Raw genomic sequence first — 18,354 nt, 5'->3', positions numbered from 1 at the left:
TCCAACATTCCTTTATTTCTAAAATCCTAGAGAAAGTCGTTGAAGTCAGCTTTGTGACCATTTACAATAAACCACCTATTTGAGTCTTTTCAGTCAGGTTCTAGAGCTCATCCCAGACCAGAGACCAGGTTCTAGAGCTCATCCCAGACCAGAGACCAGGTTCTAGAGCTCACTATAGACCAGAGACCAGGTTCTAGAGCTCACTATAGACCAGAGACCAGGTTCGAGAGCTCACTATAGACCAGAGACCAGGTTCTAGAGCTCACCATAGACCAGAGACCAGGTTCTAGAGCTCACCATAGACCAGAGACCAGGTTCTAGAGCTCACCATAGACCAGAGACCAGGTTCGAGAGCTCACTATAGACCAGAGACCAGGTTCTAGAGCTCATCCCAGACCAGAGACCAGGTTCTAGAGCTCACTATAGACCAGAGACCAGGTTCTAGAGCTCACCATAGACCAGAGACCAGGTTCTAGAGCTCACTATAGACCAGAGACCAGGTTCTAGAGCTCACTATAGACCAGAGACCAGATTCTAGAGCTCACTATAGACCAGAGACCAGGTTCTAGAGCTCACCATAGACCAGGTTCTAGAGCTCACCATAGACCAGAGACCAGGTTCTAGAGCTCACTATAGACCAGAGACCAGGTTCTAGAGCTCATCCCAGACCAGAGACCAGGTTCTAGAGCTCACTATAGACCAGAGACCAGGTTCTAGAGCTCACTATAGACCAGAGACCAGGTTCTAGAGCTCATCAAAGACCAGAAACAAAGTTCTAGAGCTAATCCCAGACCGGAGAGCAGGTTCTGGAGCTCATCATGGATCAGAGACCCCTCTGGTAAAAGTCACTAATGATCTTCTCATGGCCTCAGACAAGGACCTGGTCTCTGTTCTGGTCTCTGGTCTGGTCTCTGTTCCTGCGTTGAGTCACAGGCTAATGTTAGCAGGAGCGCTAGCTCAGTGGACAGCAGAGGTCATGTGACCAGACCACCTCGGAAAGTGGTCTGACTGAAGTCACAGATCAGTCTTTTCTCAGAAAACTAGAGATTTTTTCTGCTTGCTCCTGGTCCAGGTTCTGATGTGAACCGAGGCGGCACATGGACCAGATTTACATCTTCCTGCATCGGTGATGTTTGACTCTGAGGCTGTGTACGACCGCCAGCAGGAAACAAACTGTTCTATCTTCCCACATCTGAACAGACGGAGTTCTCTGCTTCTTCTTCTAGTTGTGGGGCGGAGATGTCAGTTTGAGCTCGCTTGTTTCTGAACCCTGAACCCTGCAGCCTGACGTTCACCCTCAACTTTAACCTGTAACCTCGTCTAAATGTGACGCTGGTCTAATTCTGACACCTCGTCTTCACTCCTGCCCTCATCTGGGTGATTCAGCACAAAGAGATGCCTGCCTGAGCTTCAAAGCACTTTCTGGATCTGGTACTTTTTAATCCAAACAAACTGAGCAAACTGTTCTGACGGAGCAGAGAACGGGGAAACACACACATCTGGAATAGAAGACAGCTGTGTAACCAGTCTTCATGCACTTTCTTCATGTAAAGAAGAAAAAAGCAGCAGTGCATACAGACTGGACCAAAGGACCAGGGGACCAGAAGACAGGATGGCCAGAGGACCAGAGGACCAGAGGACCAGAGGACCAGACAGCGGGAGGACCTGAGGACTGAAGGTTTTTGTGCTGACCACTCTCACAAATAATATATAGCATTTATTTTTCCTGAAAGTAAAGTATTTCCTCTAAGACACACCCTCTGTGATCTTATCCATTTATCATCAACTAACTTAGATGAAGTGAAAGTGAAGTAATATAGAGTATCTGATATAATTAAAAGCTCATTAGTCATTTAATCCCACATGATCAACTGAGAGAAACACCACCTGGAACACTGCTCTCCTTCAACCAGTGAACAGTCTGGAATGTTGGGATATCTTCCTGTCTTCTCCTTGCCGTGCGTCCAGCTGTTTCCGTCAGTGTGGCTGCAGCAGCTGTTCTCGCCGCGACGACACGACCAAGATGGCCGCCGTTCAGAAAGCTCGCCTGGCGGATCGCAACCTAAATGAAGTCGTGTTTCAGTTTCTGCCAGGAGATGACAGGAGGACGATTCAAAAAGCAGCTTTTTATTTGATCAGCAGTATCTTTACCTGCTTTTTATTGCATCATGAGCTTTTTAATTTTCATGTTCTTGCTTCTATTACCTTCACTGAATTGCTTTAGTTGATCATAAACATTTAAATAAAGAAACACCATCAGCAACAGAGTGTGTGGTGCAAAACCAAAGCTGCTGTTTGACTCATTAAAGGTTGCTAAGCTAAATCCAGCCTCTGTTGGGGGGGCGGGGACTCCCTCCACTCAGTGGTGGGCACAGCTAACCAAAAAGTGAGCTTCGATAACGCTAAACCGATAAACTGCTAAAAGATTTAGCTGAAGCTAACAATAACCGCTAATGCCTGGTTCACACAGGACGCGCCGCGCGTGGAAGCAGCAGCGCCGCGCGTGGAAATGGCAGCGCCGTGCGCCGAGTTTCGGATCGGCGCCCCTGTTAACCTATCTGACGGTTCATAGGTGCGGGGAGCAGCTCGCGCTCGGCTCCTCTCTATTTTCTCCGCGAGCCCTGAGCGCCGAGAGCGCCATAGGGGATTATTTGTTGACGTCGCACCATGACGCAGGCACGTACGCGAGTCATTCAAATATCCCCAGAATCTTGAGTTCCGGGGCTTTCTAACAGTTTTTGAATTGTTTCAATCGGACAAACGGATCGAGAGTTATATGCATTACAAAATCCATGTTTTTTCGAAACAATTTTCGGGTTTTGTAACCTCAGAGAAGAGACTTTTCATTACTTTGCACAGTGGAAGCTTGTACGAGAGGCGTTCAAGTACCCTCGGAAACCAGAGTTGCTAATGTGTAAATTTTGCTAATTAGCGGTTAGCTGATTAGCGGACTGCGCCCACCACTCCCTCCACCCGAGTGTCAGCAGGAACCAGCAGGTCTGTCGTCCCTCAAGATCACACAGGCGGCTTGACGGAGCGGCTCTCAGCAGCCTGGTTCCTCGGGGGTTCAGGTCCTTCTTGTTTAGACGTCTCTAACGGAGCCGTCCCGTCATGTAAACCGGGCGGTTAAAGGAGGAACTCTGAGTCTTTATGAGACAAACACCAGCAGGAACGTTACAGGGAAAGAGTCTTTATAGGCTGCAGAGCAGCTGCAGGACGACGGCTGGTCAGACGAAGCGGCGTTCTCACAGGAACGGCTCTCACCCGCAGAAGAAAAGAAAGCAGAAACATCCTGATGATGAATGGCGAGTACAGCGCTGCCTCGGCAGGAATGCGTGTGAACGAGGCGGGAGGAGCTCCAGCTGTTCCGTCGGAACCAGGGGCCGGCTGACCGACCAGGTGCACTCTGGGAACATCCAGCAGGCCGTTCACCGGACGGCCCGTCGTCTGAGAACCAGTTTCCCGCTAACAGAACCACTAAACGTCAGTGTGAACAGAGCCAGAGCCCGATCTGCCCCAGTCCAGAGAGTCAACATTCACACACGAGTCAGAAAACAGTCCGAACCAAACCCAGAGGTGTGTTTGGAATCTGTCAGCAACCAAAGGAAAGACAGAAAAACCCAGAGAGGGACGAAAACCCCGCCGAGGAACGCTCCCCTCAGGGTTACACCAGCCAGACGCTGTTTGTTTCCACGGTAAACCCAGCCAGGTACACACAGTAAAAGCTGCTCCTTTGAAAGCAGCACTAAGCAGCCTGTACCAGGAGATTCAGCAGCTGAAGCCACTTCAGTCTCTGCTGAGGCACTTCCATGGAAAAAAAGAGCACTGAAGACATTTACCTGCTCTTTAGAGACCAGCATCCCAGAAATAAAGCACAAACACGGTTTTCCACAATATAAACAAAAGCTGAGAGGCCGCTTCAATAAGGACCGTCCTCCTCTGCCCGCTTCGCTCAGTGATGGGAGAGCTGCACTGCCCTCTAGTGGGGAGCAGAGGTAAACACCGGCCTCTGCTCTGCAGACTCCGGACAGACTGGATGCTGAGACTCCTGGACACATTAATCATCATCATTAAAAATAGATAATAGATAGATCCGTATAATAGATCCCTTTAGACGTTAATAATAAAAATATGTTTCAGCTGAATGTACACAGCAGGAATGTATTCCTTGTTTCTCCCTGCTGGAGGACGATCATCACAGAAATGCAAAAGGGTGAGGAGGAACTGAAGAAAGGCTGCTCATCCTGCCATCCCTACAAGAAGGCTAAACAAATCATTATACTGTGTTTTTTACAGGCATGTGTTTTTCTGATGCTTGACCAGGAGACAGAATACTCATGAATGCAGCAGAAGAGTTGACTGGAATTAAAGGTTCTCTGCCAGTCATGATTTTACTGAGGATTCAGGACGTGTACACCGCTTTATGTATGGTTCTCCAAGTGTTCAACAATGAAGTGTTGTATTTTTCAAAATTTAAGTTTTTCAATGGACCAAAAGTCTAATTTTATGTTACATTAAACATTTGGGTGAAAAGGTTCCTGTGGTGGCTTTTTTTCCTTAATTGTATTAATTGTGAGTTTGACCTTGAACTTAATTTTGAATGGCATTAAAAAAATCTTAAAAAGTCAGAAATGTAACTTGTCTTAAGCTGTAGGAACCCTGAAGAGCAAAACAGACACAGAATTCATGGACTGAAGACGAGTCGGAGACGTCGGCCATGTTTTTCATGGGAGCAGCAGAGAGACGGACGTCACCTGGACAGAGGACAGACTGGGACGATCATCATCGCACTGTAACTCTCTCTGGGCGTTTTTCCTGACAGGTCTGCAGCCTGTGCTGAGGACTGCAGAGGGATCTGCTCTGATAGGTGGAGGAAGCTCAGACTCAGAGCCCAGCATGAAGAGGCTGTGGAGGACTGAATCCGGGCGAGGAGCAGAAACCTGTTCCTTCTTGTTTCTTCACTGAAACTGGTCTGACATGAACAGCTGGAGGTGGCTTCACTACAGTCGACTGAAACATGGACTGTGATGGAGTTCCAGCTGGAGCTGCAGCTGTGACGGCCGAGTGGTGAAGGCGGACTTGAAATCCAATGGGGTTTCCCCACGCAGGTTCAAACCCTGCTCACAGCTGCTGGGAGTTCCTGGAGATGTTCACCATGAACAGACCCTCTATTAGCATGATGCTAACAGGTGGGAGACAGCTCTCCTTACAGACCTGCTCCTGGGAGTCACTGTGACTGAACACTTGAGTGCTGGATCACTGCAGTCCAGTCTCTGGAGGAGATGTTGTGCTTTTCCAGTTGGGGTGAGGAGACAGAACAGAGGATGGTTTGCAATGTATTGCTTTGAGAGAGCAGCTGGAGAGAGCCACTGTGTTCAGGGGGACAGTCCAGAACCAGAACCAGACCCTGCTGCTTGACTGCAGGCTCTCTGTTAGAGGGACCAGATCATCCAGGCAGACGAGGCGATGGAGTCCAGCTCCCAGAGCCAGCTGGGGCTCCTGCTTCGTTACACTGAAGGGAAAACTCTGCAGGAACCATGTCGAGAGTTCATCCCTCTGCAGGCAGGAACAGCTGAGGCCGACGCTGCAGCTCCGAGGCAACGTCTTGCTGCAGGAGTTCCTGACGGCCAGAAGGTAATGGAGCCAGTGCTGTGAGGGCTTCAGAGGATAAACCCACCGCCATGCAGCAGCGTGACCTGATACTGCAGCAGGCCGCCTCCCACACTCCAGCACTGACTCGTTTTTATTCTGCTCTTGGTGGAAGTTTTTGTGTTCTCGACCCTCCAGGTGCAGCAGTGTCCTTGGTGAAGCAGCGGCTCACAGAGTTCCAGCAGCCAACCACGTCAGGTGGAGCTTCCACAGCCAGGCAGTCAGCTCTGGGTTCCAGCACGGGGAAGACCTCAGCCAGGGTTCCAGCAGAGTTCCAGCATCAAGGCACTTTGACGGCGGCACCATTAAAGAACTTACCCGGAGTTTCTCCTCCAGGGGGGCTCTGAAGGGACCTGGCTAGCTAGATGTCCTGTTTTGTTTCCCCTGCCTGTAAGTTCAGACTCTGCAGGCCGACATGTTGTGAACCAGACAGGCAGGAAGGACTTTAAACATCTGTCTGATGAAGCAAAGAGACTGGAATGCAGCCACAGTCACCTTGATACCAGGCCCTGCTGAGGTGCTGCGGACCTCTTTCACCTGTCCATGGATAACAAACCGTCCAAGGTGATTCAAGAAGCTGTGATGGCCGAGTGGTGAAGGCGTTGGATTTGAAATCCAATGGGGTTTCCCCACGCAGGTTCAGACCCTGCTCACAGCGGCTCAGAGTCTGGTGTTCCATTAAAGGTGCATTAAGGAATTTTCCAACTTGAAAAATAATTATTTTCCACCATAAATATTTTACAAATATTCAATGATGTGTACAGTGTGCCCTCACATATTCATGTAAGTCCCGCTAAATGTGCGTTAAAAAGCTTAATTGTCACTTGAAAGTCACAGTGCCGGTCCGGCACCAGAATTTTTTTTGCTGAGAATTTGAGAAGATGTGATGTAATGCACGCTCCCGCTGGCCTGATTTCTTTAGGTTTCGTTTTGTCCACCATTACGCCGCCAGATGCTTCACAGCAACAACTGAGCAGTATGAGGATGGAGCTTCCAGAAAGTAAGAAAGACCGGCTTCTGGCACTGCCACAGCTCCAGCACAGACCCGTCGTTCTGTCCTGACCTGAGGCTCTCTGAACCGCTGACATCTGCTCTCCATGGATTCTTTACAGAACCAACTAGTGGACCAACATGAGAACTTCATGCTTTTTGTGTTTCGTCTGTTTCCATGGAAACAGACAAAGTTTTCCAGATGTTCCAGAGACCATTTCCTCTCGTTTCCACAGAGCTGGATCATCGTGAAAAAATTCCACGTTTGGAGACGTTTCCAAAAAGTTGCATTTTCAGTCTCTCCAAGCCCTAAACTCATGGAAACACACACTCACAATGCAACAGAACTTCAGTGTTTTGACTTAAAGACAGAGACTGTCCTCCAGAGAGTGGACAGCAGTGATCCAGGACTCAGTCTCAGGTCTGGAACAAGACCTGAGTGTCTCCTGCCTGGTAGCATGATGCTAATATCAATCAATCAATTTATTTTTGTATAGCCCAGTATCACAACAACAGTTACCTCAGAGGGCTTCAAGATGTTAATAGAGCATCTGTTCATTGGGAACATCTCCGTGAACTTCCAGCCGCTGTGAGCAGGGTTTGAACCTGCGTGGGGAAACCCCATTGGATTTCGAGTCCAACGCCTTCACCACTCGGCCATCACAGCTGCAGCTCCAGCTGGTCTTTTCGAAAAGTTTTGATTTTGGAACCAAGTCTCTGACCAAAGGTGACACAGAAGCTGGACATACTATGACAGTTAAGTGTTTTCACTCAGTCTTGTGTAACATGGTTACTGAAGTCTGAGTGGCTCAACCTTCTAGACTAGAAACAGGGATTGTAATCTGTTCTCACTGATTTGTGCAGCTGTGATGGCCGAGTGGTGAAGGCGTTGGATTTGAAATCCAATGGGGTTTCCCCACGCAGGTTCAAACCCTGCTCACAGCGGTCAGAGTCCCTTTAGTGTGGTTCTCCTCCATGAACACAACCAGAGTCAGCTGTTCCAATGCAACTTCAAGAAAATGTTTGAAATCTGATTCCTTTGTAGAAAGAGGAAATGTTGGCTGAAGTTCTTTTGGTCCTTACCCCAGTCCTTTATGTCCTGTCTTTTATCTCTTGGTCCTGTTCCTTATTCTCCTGGTCCTGGTCCCAGTCCTTACTCTCCTGGTTCCTGGCCTCGGTCCAGGACCCTTGTTTGTTCGGCGAGCGGCTTTAGTAGATAGAGCAGACGCTCTTTCCCATCCAGCGATGGCTGCTTCCTCTTCAGCGCTCCTGACCTGGGTTTGAGGAAGTCTGAGCAGAACGCTGATGCTCCTTCAGATCAGATTCTATTTTCAAAGATGGGTTAGGGCAGTGTTTCTCAAAGTGTGTGGCGCGCCCCCCTGGGGGGGCGTGTACGCATCCCAGGGGAGGCGCGAGTCACTGGGGAAAGGAGGGGGGAACTACGCACCGGACGCGGAAGCACCGCGCACGGAGTTTCTCATCGCCTCCCATTTTAACCTGCCCGCACACAACGCCTTTGATTGGCGCTCACGTGAAAAATAGAACGCAGTGGAGCGGGCGCGCTGCAGAGCGCGAGCCGCGGCGTTCTATGTTTCACTATTTTTCACGCGAGCCGCGAGCACCGAGAGCGCCATTTGTCAAGCTGGATCAAGCAGATCGGACCAGACAGGAAGTCGGAAACAGAAAAGGCAAGAGAATCCGGTCAACTTTCAAAATAAAATAAATTAAATGACGATTAGTTACGGTGTTGCTCGTCCGTCTATGATTTGTCACTTGGGTCTAATCACAAGAGAGATGGACACACACACACACACACACACACACACACACAGACGTACGCACGTATGGATATGTCAATAAGTTAAACGTGGCCTGTTTTGTCCCAATTTTGTTGGGGCGGGGGGAATGAAATTTTTTCTACCTCCAAAGGGGGGAATGACAGAAAAAGATTGAGAACCACTGGGTTAGGGTTTAGGTTTTTCTTTTTAAGGTAATGTGGTGTATTGTATGTAGTTAAGGACCACAGAATCACTGATGTGTGTTTTCGTGAATCCAGTCTGCCTGAATGGGTTGAAAGCGTCATATAACAGTGAGCACTGGTGTCCAGCAGTGAGCGGCTCCAACGCCGCCTCAGTAACAGTTCAGTTCATACCGACCTGAACTGTCCTCACGCTCTGCTGGCCATGCTCCAGCTTCCCAGAGTTCAACGGGACTGATGAGGCTGGATAGTGAGTTGCTCCATTCTGTAAATAAAGATGAAACAGGCTTTAGATCAGGATCCAGTTTCACCCTGATCCCCCGAACAGATGGACCAGGACCCCCAGAAGTCCAGCTGTGGACCCCGCACTCTCAGTATGAATCCAGATGTTCTGTGACGGCCTCAGACCGTCATTACACAACATCTGTCAACTGACAATCAGAGTTTCTGAGGTTTCCAGGAAAACGGTCCTCTACTGGTGTCCAAACTCGTCCAGTCAATGTCTCCATGTCTCCTGTCTGAGGGACGCTGCTCTGCTCCTCCTCATCAATGCTCTGAGCATCACTGGGACAAGCTTCTGGTTCCAGAAGTTTCTGAGGCCGGGCATTTCCACATCTGGCCTCAAGGTCGTAGTTCCATCATTCTAACACCTCCAGAGCTCGTCCTTGTCCCGGTTTGAGCAGAGTGTCTGAACTGAAGAGAACAGCAGACTGGAGTGAGCAGTGGTTCACTCTTCAGGGAGGGAGAGCTTTGAATGGGGACAGAACCACGGTTCTACCCTTCAGTGGAGGTCTGAAGAAAAGGACTCAAAGGCAGACTCTGATCGCTGTGAGCAGGGTCTGAACCTGCGTGGGGAAACCCCGTTGGACTTCAAATCCAACGCCTTCACCACTCGGCCATCACAGCTCTACAGAGACTGGAAATAGATCACAAACCCTGTTTCACCAAAGCTTCCTCATGACTCTGACTCTGACAGTGGAGCTGGGAGTTTGAGCTCTGAGCCTCCTGCAGCTACCCCCTAACCCGAACCTCGGTCTGAATCCCTCCTGGAGTGTGTCTCCCTGTCCTCTGTTCTATCTCCTAAAGTTAGACGTACATCTACATTTAATTCCATTCATTATGTGGATTTAGCACAACTAGCTGCATCTTTTAGCTGCTAAATATCATTTCCATCTCCAAACCAGAGTCACATTAGTAACAGTATCTGTTTCTCACTCCATGAAATGACTGACTGAACCAGACGGAGGGCTGGTCCTGCTGTGATGCTCTCTGCTTCCTAACTGTAGTTTCACTGCTGTACCTGGAGACTCTGCTCCTGCCTATCAGAGCTGAATACACAGCCATTCCTCAGCAGAAGCAGTCTGATGAACTTCTCACAGACTGGAGTCAGTAAAGGCCCGTTCCAGTTCACCATCAGTGACTGCTTCTGTTCACTCCTGATTGCACTGCTCACTTTAGGGGAAACTCCACCCTGTGGCAGAAAGGAGGAACAGCAGCTCCATTTATACAGAGAACTGGAACATTCCATGAACTGCACCGCTACATATACCACACGTTACTAGACATTAAAATCCTTTAACATCAGCTTATATTTGCTCTCTGGTGATTTGAAATCACAAAATAACATGACTTAAAAAATGTTGGCACAAACAAATAATAGTAATATTTGTTATATTTGTGTGGAGAAAAATATTGGCATTAAAAACTTACCACTGCTTACAGGATGAGACGCGTACGGCCGTCTATGGGTGTAAACTATTAGAAAATGGTCTGGTTTGTTCTCAGAGCCACAGTCTGGCTGCAGAGCTGGATCAATGTGGTTCAGGGTCTCTGAACTGTTCTTGGGACCACAATCCCCTCAGCAGGCAGACCGGCTCTCATCGTCTGAACGGAGCTGATCGTTAAAATAAAGAACATCTGTCTTTAAAACCAATCCTAAACCCTGTGGGGACATATGGAGTCTGCTGCCTCCGGAGCCTGGTCTGGGACAGTGGTGGTGTCTCCTGACAGGCTGCTCCAGGTTGGCCTCACTAATGGGAGGGAATCTCTTTCTGATGGGAGTCTGGAGCCCAGCATCCTCGCCACAGCTCGGACTGTGAGGCCTGCAGTGAGAAGCAGCTCCAGCTGGTCTCTGCTAACATCGAGCCTCCCTCGTCTCCCGAAACACAGGAATGGATACCAGACGCATCTGAAGCATAGACGGTTTATAAAAATGGACAAAACTTCCATGGCGTCCACCCATAGCGTCCTGAAATCCCGTGTGTTGATTACAGCAGGACGTCTCCATGTTGAACATTTGAAACCAGATGTAAATGTGATTGGTCCAGCCTGTCACATGACCGCATCACGAGGTCAGAGGAGAAGCTGTGATTGGCTGATTTACGCTAAACTTTAGCTCATAAACTAAAAGAAGAAACTCTTGAATGGGTTCCAACGAGACCGGGGCTCTATTTGAAACCAGCATCATCGCCCCCTGCTGGAATTTCCCCTGAATTACAGCTTTTCTGCACTTCAGCGTGATCTTGGTAGCCTGACCAGCCAGGTCCTTCCACATCCGTCACATGCTGCTTGGATGCCGAAGGGACCGGATCCGGAGCATTAGCCAATCAGTTACCGTCCCGTGAGGCGGCGGACCAATCACAGCACGGCCTCTCTCATGAGTCACACTGAGCAGACGGAACTCCCCAGCTCATAACATTCAACATGGCGGACTACGGCGATCGTGTTTTTGCGTCTGCTCTTTCTACAGTTTTCCGCTCTATCCGCTCCTCCACTTGCCATGACCGCTTTAAATCCCAAAATGCTGCGTGCAGCGCCGCGCCGCGCGACTACAGCGCCTCTCGTTTGTTGACATCATGCGTCATATATGTGTAGCCTGGCAAAACAATACTGCACAGGACACAGAAATAAATTTCGGGTTCTTTTTGTGTTCCAGTGCCCACTGTCTTAGTTCTTCCTCAAAGCTGCTCGTCACTTCAGGGTCAGCGATTCAGAGTCAGAGTCAGTACAGTCAAAATCAGTCTCAAAGTGGATGCGGTCTGGTGTCCCAGGTGCACTAACATTCACTGAACCTGAAGGACCAGAGTCACTGTCTCCAGCTACACTGGCAGCCCTTGGATTCTCGCTAGCACTATCCTGGTCGCTACTGTGACGGATCCGTGTCCGACATCCGGGTCATGAGTACGGTCCGAAAAGTAAAGAAAAAAAAAAAAGGTTAAAATCGGTCTGTTTGTTCATAGAGAGTCTGTAGTTATGTCTAGTAAGCTAAAGAGAGCCGTTTGCTGTTCAATAAAAACGTTACTGTGTTCTCGTGTTGGACGGGGAGCGTGCGGCAGTGAAATTCGTCCCAGTATTTCCAAACGTTAACAATGGAGGTTTTTGGGTTTAACTTGTATCTGGAGTGCTTAGTTACGCTGCAGAAGGCTTTTCCATGGAGCCTTAAGTCGTAAGTTCACCGTTACTTTTCGTCCTGGCAGTAACCTACCCATCTTGGTGGGTGTTGCTTTGTGTCGCCAGCGTTAGCGTACCACCAACCGCTACAGTGTTAAATTTCCGAGCCCAGACTTCATTTTTCCAGCAGTATCGCCCAGCTGACACAATACACCATACGGGCACAGGCTCTGCACTGGTTACAACAAAACCTGGCGACAAAGCCAAGGTCACCCATAGCAAACATAGTCCCTGCATGTCAATATTACCTCCACAAGATGTAGCTACTAGCTAGGTGGTGCTCGTGTAACCCGGGGTTATATAGGACTTCAGAAATAAATGCCTATAGATAAAATGTCTTTAGAACAAATACATGGAATGTGAATAAATAGATGAAATCAGTTAAAAAACAGTCATTAAAATGATTGTAAATGCTGTATTTCATAATTGTATGTGAAACGGTTCAAGAATGTGTGTATTTATGGTTTCCCTGTTTTGTTTATTGAAAATGTGCACAGACTCTTATTTTGAAGGACTGTGACCCTGACTACCGGGATTTTACTTTTTTTTTTTTCACTGCTGCAGAGCTGATAGTCTGTGATTCCTGCTGGAAAAAGAGGAGAAAATTGAGAGAAAAGAGATAAAAAGAGTGTATTTTAAGTTCATTTTTGCTTTTGAAGGATTTATTTTTTCTTTCCAACCTGCCCTGCCTGGGTGACTTTACATATTTTGCCAAAACGGGACTTGGTGAGTTGAAATATGTATTTTATTTCATGTAAAGTGTGTTTTGTTTTAATATATTGGTTATATGAGAAGATATGGAGCTTGACTATCGATTTTCTGTTGTTTTGTGTTAAAACATTGCATTTAAAAGGTGACATGGTGGTTAATTGAAGCGGGCTGAGGGCCTGTGATGTGTTTTTTCTTCCTGCGCAGTGATGGTGCGCGTGACACCTTGTTAAGCACTGAGAATGTGAAAAACAGACTTTTATCATTAGTTGAAGCCGCCAGATGTGCTATTTCATTTATTTATGCATTTTATGTGATTGTGATGACAGGCCTTTAAGGTCTGGACTGGAAATGAGAGTCGTGCGCGATTCAAGATGGCGAGCCTCCCAGGGATCATGTGGTGATAAAGGAGCAGCACGCTTCTGCTGGACGTTGCGTTTCCTTAAGAAACTGGTAGGATTAACCTTTTCCCTCTGCACTGCTGCAGTGGACTGACACAGGACAGTCAGAGGAGCAACAAACTGATGGACAGAGACATCCATCTGTGGAAAGTTGTTCAGTCTTTTGCTGAACTAATTTGAGTTTGCATTTTTTATTTAAGTTTTGTGTGTCGTAATGCTGGAATTGTGTTATTTGGAGTGTAACTGTTGGATTGGTGTAATCAAACAGAAGGTGGTTGAAGTTTAAAAAGTGATACAACTAAACTCAAATGTGATTTGGGAAATGAGAAATCTAAATTAGTTAACAAACAAACTTAGAACAAAACTAAATTTTACTGCAGTGAAATCAAAAGAGACTGAAGGAAAGAACTTAAAACCTTAAAAGAAACCTCGATTGAAAACTAAACCTTTAAACCAAATAGGGTTAAATAAAAGTGGTTGAAACTTAAATCACTTAAAAGGAAAGAACATTTCATTTATTTTAATTGTGATTTTAATCTGTCGTCTGTTTGTCAACTGTGTTTGTTATTTGTATTTGTTTTTCTTGTCTTCTATATAAATTAAGCCGGCATTTCAAACTTACATTGTGGTCTGTGGTCATTACCAGGCTTGTTTCCTCACTGCTCAGTAGTCGAACCTGGCACTGTGCCTACGGTACTGAAACTTTACTGTAATCACTCCCAGAGGTGTTACACTGGCCATCAAGAACTTGCAACGCTAGCACTAGAGCTAACTCCACAGGTCTTCCAGGACCTCACGCTGAGTATCTCCAGGTAACTCCAGGTTCGCGCTACAGCAACGAATGATTGATCAAATCAAAGCGAATTTGTTCTCGGATAGTTTGACGAGCGGGTAGCTGGCCCATCTGGCTGCATTTTAGGAGGGGCGAAGTTTCCAATAGCAAAAGTTCAGCGGCCTCTGCAAACAATTAATACCAGTTATCAGTATATCAGTTTTTGCCCAGAAGAATATAGCTCGTCTCGTCGACTAGCAGCCCACTTACGTAGAGCAATGAGCAACATAAAACAAATGTCAAGGACTTACCTTACACCTCTTCCTTTCACGTGTTCTCCACACGCCGTCACCACGAGTAAGATGGCGGTGTCATGGGGAATATTTTGCGTTTTGGCCAGATGGGGCGTGTCCTACAGGTTCGCCATGAGGCGTCTGATCGAGTATCCCCAATTCCCCACCAAAGAAAAGTGACCCATTAAATACACCAAAGGCGACTCGATAGTAGGATGCCTAATCATTTCATCTGTGATTTTAATTTTTTTTGTTACAAATTATTTTAGTAATTCAAAAATCGTTAAGTATTTGTACTTGGAAATGATGTTTAATCACTGTTATACACCTACTATTAGAATACACACAAATAACAACTGTTATAATATGATATAATATGATACAATTATTTTTTAACCCCCCACCTGTGTTAGACGTCATTTTGATGCCCAAAAAGGTCAGGTGAAATGATTAACCATATTTAGACGTCTAATGGAGGTCATAGTTTGACGTCGAAATAGTAGACCTAATTTGCACGTCGTTTTTCGGTACAGAACTGGTCTCAGACGGACGGACGCGATGTGGACATGATCTGAACGTCTATGCGTCGTCCTGTGTTCAGTGGGTAGTTTCACTGCTGTACCTGGAGACTCTGCTCCTGCCTATCAGAGCTGAATACACAGCCATTCCTCAGCAGAAGCAGTCTGATGAACTTCTCACAGACTGGAGTCAGTAAAGGCCCGTTCCAGTTCACCATCAGTGACTGCTTCTGTTCACTCCTGATTGCACTGCTCACTTTAGGGGAAACTCCACCCTGTGGCAGAAAGGAGGAACAGCAGCTCCATTTATACAGAGAACTGGAACGTTCCATGAACTGCACCGCTGCACATACCACACGTTACGAGACATTGAAATCCTTTAACATCAGCTTATATTTGCTCTCTGGTGATTTGAAATCACAAAATAACATGACTTAAAAAATGTTGGCACAAACAAATAATAGTAATATTTGTTATATTTGTGTGGAGAAAAATATTGGCCTTAAAAACTTACCACTGCTTACAGGATGAGACGCGTACGGCCGTCTGTGGGTGTAAACTATTAGAAAATGGTCTGGTTTGTTCTCAGAGCCACAGTCTGGCTGCAGAGCTGGATCAATGTGGTTCAGGGTCTCTGAACTGTTTTTGGGACCACAATCCCCTCAGCAGGCAGACCGGCTCTCATCGTCTGAACGGAGCTGATCATTAAAATAAAGAACATCTGTCTTTAAAACCAATCCTAAACCCTGTGGGGACATATGGAGTCTGCTGCCTCCGGAGCCTGGTCTGGGACAGTGGTGGTGTCAGCGAGAAGTGAGAAACAGCTCGTAACACTGACTTTATTGTCACTAGGAACTCAAGCGCTGTGGCTTTTGGTGACTGCAGCCAAAATTCAAATGGTTTCAAATACCAGAGTACTCTGTTCTACAGTTTAAACATCAATAATCCAGAAGTCACACTGACTGCTTGCTTTCAAGTGAATCACAGAGTAATGAAGCCACGAGCCTCTAGAACCAGGGAGAAGGTCAACAGAATCTCAGTAACGGTAATATAATAATAATCAAGCGCCAGCCTCCGCTCATAAAACATGACGATAATGCGGAAGTGCAAAAAAGCTGTAATTCTGGGGTAATTCCAGCAGGGGGCGATGATGCTGGTTTCAAAAAGAGCCCCGGTCTCATTGGAACACATTCAAAAATGCCGATTTTCAGAGTGCAAATAAACATATAAAGCGCCCGGTTTCAGGACATATCCTGGTCTCTGTCACTGGTTTCTATAACCTGCTGCTTCACCAGACTCTGATTTTCATAAAAATCATCTGTTGATTTTATATTCCGAGTTAAAGTTTTGCATGAATCGTCCTATCACAGCGCCTCCTCTGTCCACGTGATGCGGTCACGTGACGGGCGGGACCAATCACATTTACATCCGGTTTCAAATGTTCAATATGGAGACGTCCTGCTGGACTCGCTGAAGTCTTCAGAACGGCATTTGGGAACGCTATGGGGGACGTCACGAAAGCTCTGTCCATTTATTTACAATCTATGGTATGAACACAGTTTTCCAGGGTGTCAGTGGAAGTCACTTTAGATCTGAAACATGGATTAAACTAGAATGTGGCGCTCAGAGAGCGCAGACCTCCGCCACAGCTCAAATCAGTCACCAACAACAATAAGAACACCGTATATACTAAAAAACATTTTATTTCTCCCCAACACAAACCATGTCTGAGAGAAAGCTGTTTGCTGCTTGTTCATATCTCAGTGTTTCCTCACAGTGACCGACACTCCGGAACCCCCCTGTTTTTGTCTGTTCTGGATCCTGGTATCTGGAATGCTTCCTGATCTGGATCAGCAGCTGATCTCTTACGGTGTGTTTCCACCGGACGCGTTTAACGCGACTGCATTCGCGCGACAAATGACACCGCGCCGCGCTAGACGCCCGAGTTTTATCGCTGGTGTGTGAATTCATTCCTGCGACGCGTGTGTGCGCTCATACTGATCGATGGTGCAGTTTTTTTGTTCTTTATTGTTTGTTTGTTTTTATGACTGTTTTTACTTTTCAGCACTTTGCGTTGTTTTTATGAATATGAGAAGTGCTTCTACAAATAAAGATTGAGATTGAGCTGGCTCCGCCCACCGCCATCGCTGCTCTGTATCTGACATGAGGAAGTCAGCTCCGGCTGCGGCCGCTTCAGGCTGCCTGCTGCCCTCCGGAGGCGGTCTGAGCTCGGTGAGTTCCACCGTCTTCTGCAGGAGCTGCGCCCGGACGGCCGGTTCCAGCGCTGCTTCAGGCTGACGCCCGGTTTCCACCAGAAGCGGTGGACAAATGAGCACGCCGCTCTCCCCAAGCCGCTCTCCCCAAGCCGCTCTCCCCAAGCCGCTCTCCGCTCGCCTTGGCATCATGCCAACTGTTCTGCGTGGTCGGAGCCCTGCTGCCCTCCGTCAGCACGTCCGTGAAGACCTCCACGCTGATAGGCTGTCCCAATTACTTCAACTCGAGCGATGAGCGACGAGTGATGAAGCGGCGGGCTTCGGGCGGTGAGCGGCGAGCGGTGGGCGGGGCCGACTGGCAGTGCAAGTCGACGGGTGCGCGGATTTTTCGCTGGAAACTCTCGCCGCCGGCCGCCCGCCACATCATCGCTTGCTGTCCGCCGCCCGACGCTCAAGATTAAGCGACAATCGCGTCATTCCAGTGACTTTGTATGTAATCTCATCGCACGAAACATTTGCGTCGCGTCCGGTGGAAACACACCGTGAGAGTCACTGAAGAACTGACACTGTAATGTTCTCTAAGCCCCCTTGTCATTCATTGTTGAGTTATGCCCAACTATGTCAAAGACATCATCTCTCAATGATAAAGAATCCTTTAAAAAACTCCTGGATCCAGACAGTGATCCGGATCATCACCAAAATTTAATGGATTCTAAGTTAGCCCAAGACCCACCTTTCCACTAAGTTTCATTGCAGTCCGTCCATTAGTTTTTCCGTAATGTTGCTAACAGACCAACCAACCAACCAACCGACGTGATTACATAACCTCCTTGCCGGCCATAGTGTCGAGAGAGCGAGTGCGTTTACACACCGTACAAAGTGTAGACCATTTACCTCTGGGTTCCAGCACCGAGAAGACCTCAGCCAGTGCTTCAGCAGAAGTCCAGCATCAAGTCACTTCGACGGCGGCGCCATGACGCCATTAAAGAAGCAGGAGGTCAGTCAGACTACTGGAAGAGCCTGATCTCAACGGTTCCATCTCATCCTGTGGACTTCCTGCACCAGATTCAGTTCACATCAGTGGAGACATCCAGCAGTCTCAGAAGGACACAGAAGACAGGGTGTTGGTAACATCATCACAGTTAGAAGATCTGTGTGTGTTTGTGTAGGTGTGTGTTACCATGATGGGACACAAAACTACGTCTGTCCTCCACAGACCACCTAGCCAGCCCCCCGATGCTCTGATATCCACCAGGAAGACATCTCCACCGCTGGGTGGTGCTGCGCTGAGTCTGGTCTCCAGCTGGATGGATTCCAGCCCTGCGCTGGTGCTGTGGACCTCTTTCACCTGTTCCTGGACAACAACCCGCCTCAGCTGTTTT

At 47.7% G+C, this 18,354-nt stretch overlaps 4 non-coding genes across 4 annotated transcripts; 2 read left to right on the top strand and 2 right to left on the bottom strand.

Moving 5' to 3' along the window:
• Positions 1-6,225: 6,225 nt before the first annotated feature.
• trnas-uga (transfer RNA serine (anticodon UGA)) lies at positions 6,226-6,307 on the top strand. Its single transcript has one exon. It is a non-coding gene; the product is annotated as a tRNA-Ser (tRNA).
• Positions 6,308-7,224: 917 nt separating this feature from the next.
• On the bottom strand, positions 7,225-7,306 carry trnas-cga (transfer RNA serine (anticodon CGA)). Its single transcript has one exon. It is a non-coding gene; the product is annotated as a tRNA-Ser (tRNA).
• A 196-nt stretch (positions 7,307-7,502) lies between these two features.
• On the top strand, positions 7,503-7,584 carry trnas-uga (transfer RNA serine (anticodon UGA)). The gene has a single exon. It is a non-coding gene; the product is annotated as a tRNA-Ser (tRNA).
• Positions 7,585-9,441: 1,857 nt separating this feature from the next.
• On the bottom strand, positions 9,442-9,523 carry trnas-uga (transfer RNA serine (anticodon UGA)). The gene has a single exon. It is a non-coding gene; the product is annotated as a tRNA-Ser (tRNA).
• Positions 9,524-18,354: the final 8,831 nt, after the last annotated feature.

This window comes from Salarias fasciatus, chromosome 3 (assembly GCF_902148845.1).
Source record: "Salarias fasciatus chromosome 3, fSalaFa1.1, whole genome shotgun sequence".
Lineage (NCBI taxonomy): Eukaryota > Metazoa > Chordata > Actinopteri > Blenniiformes > Blenniidae > Salarias > Salarias fasciatus.
This window is presented reverse-complemented; position numbering and strand designations above follow the sequence as displayed.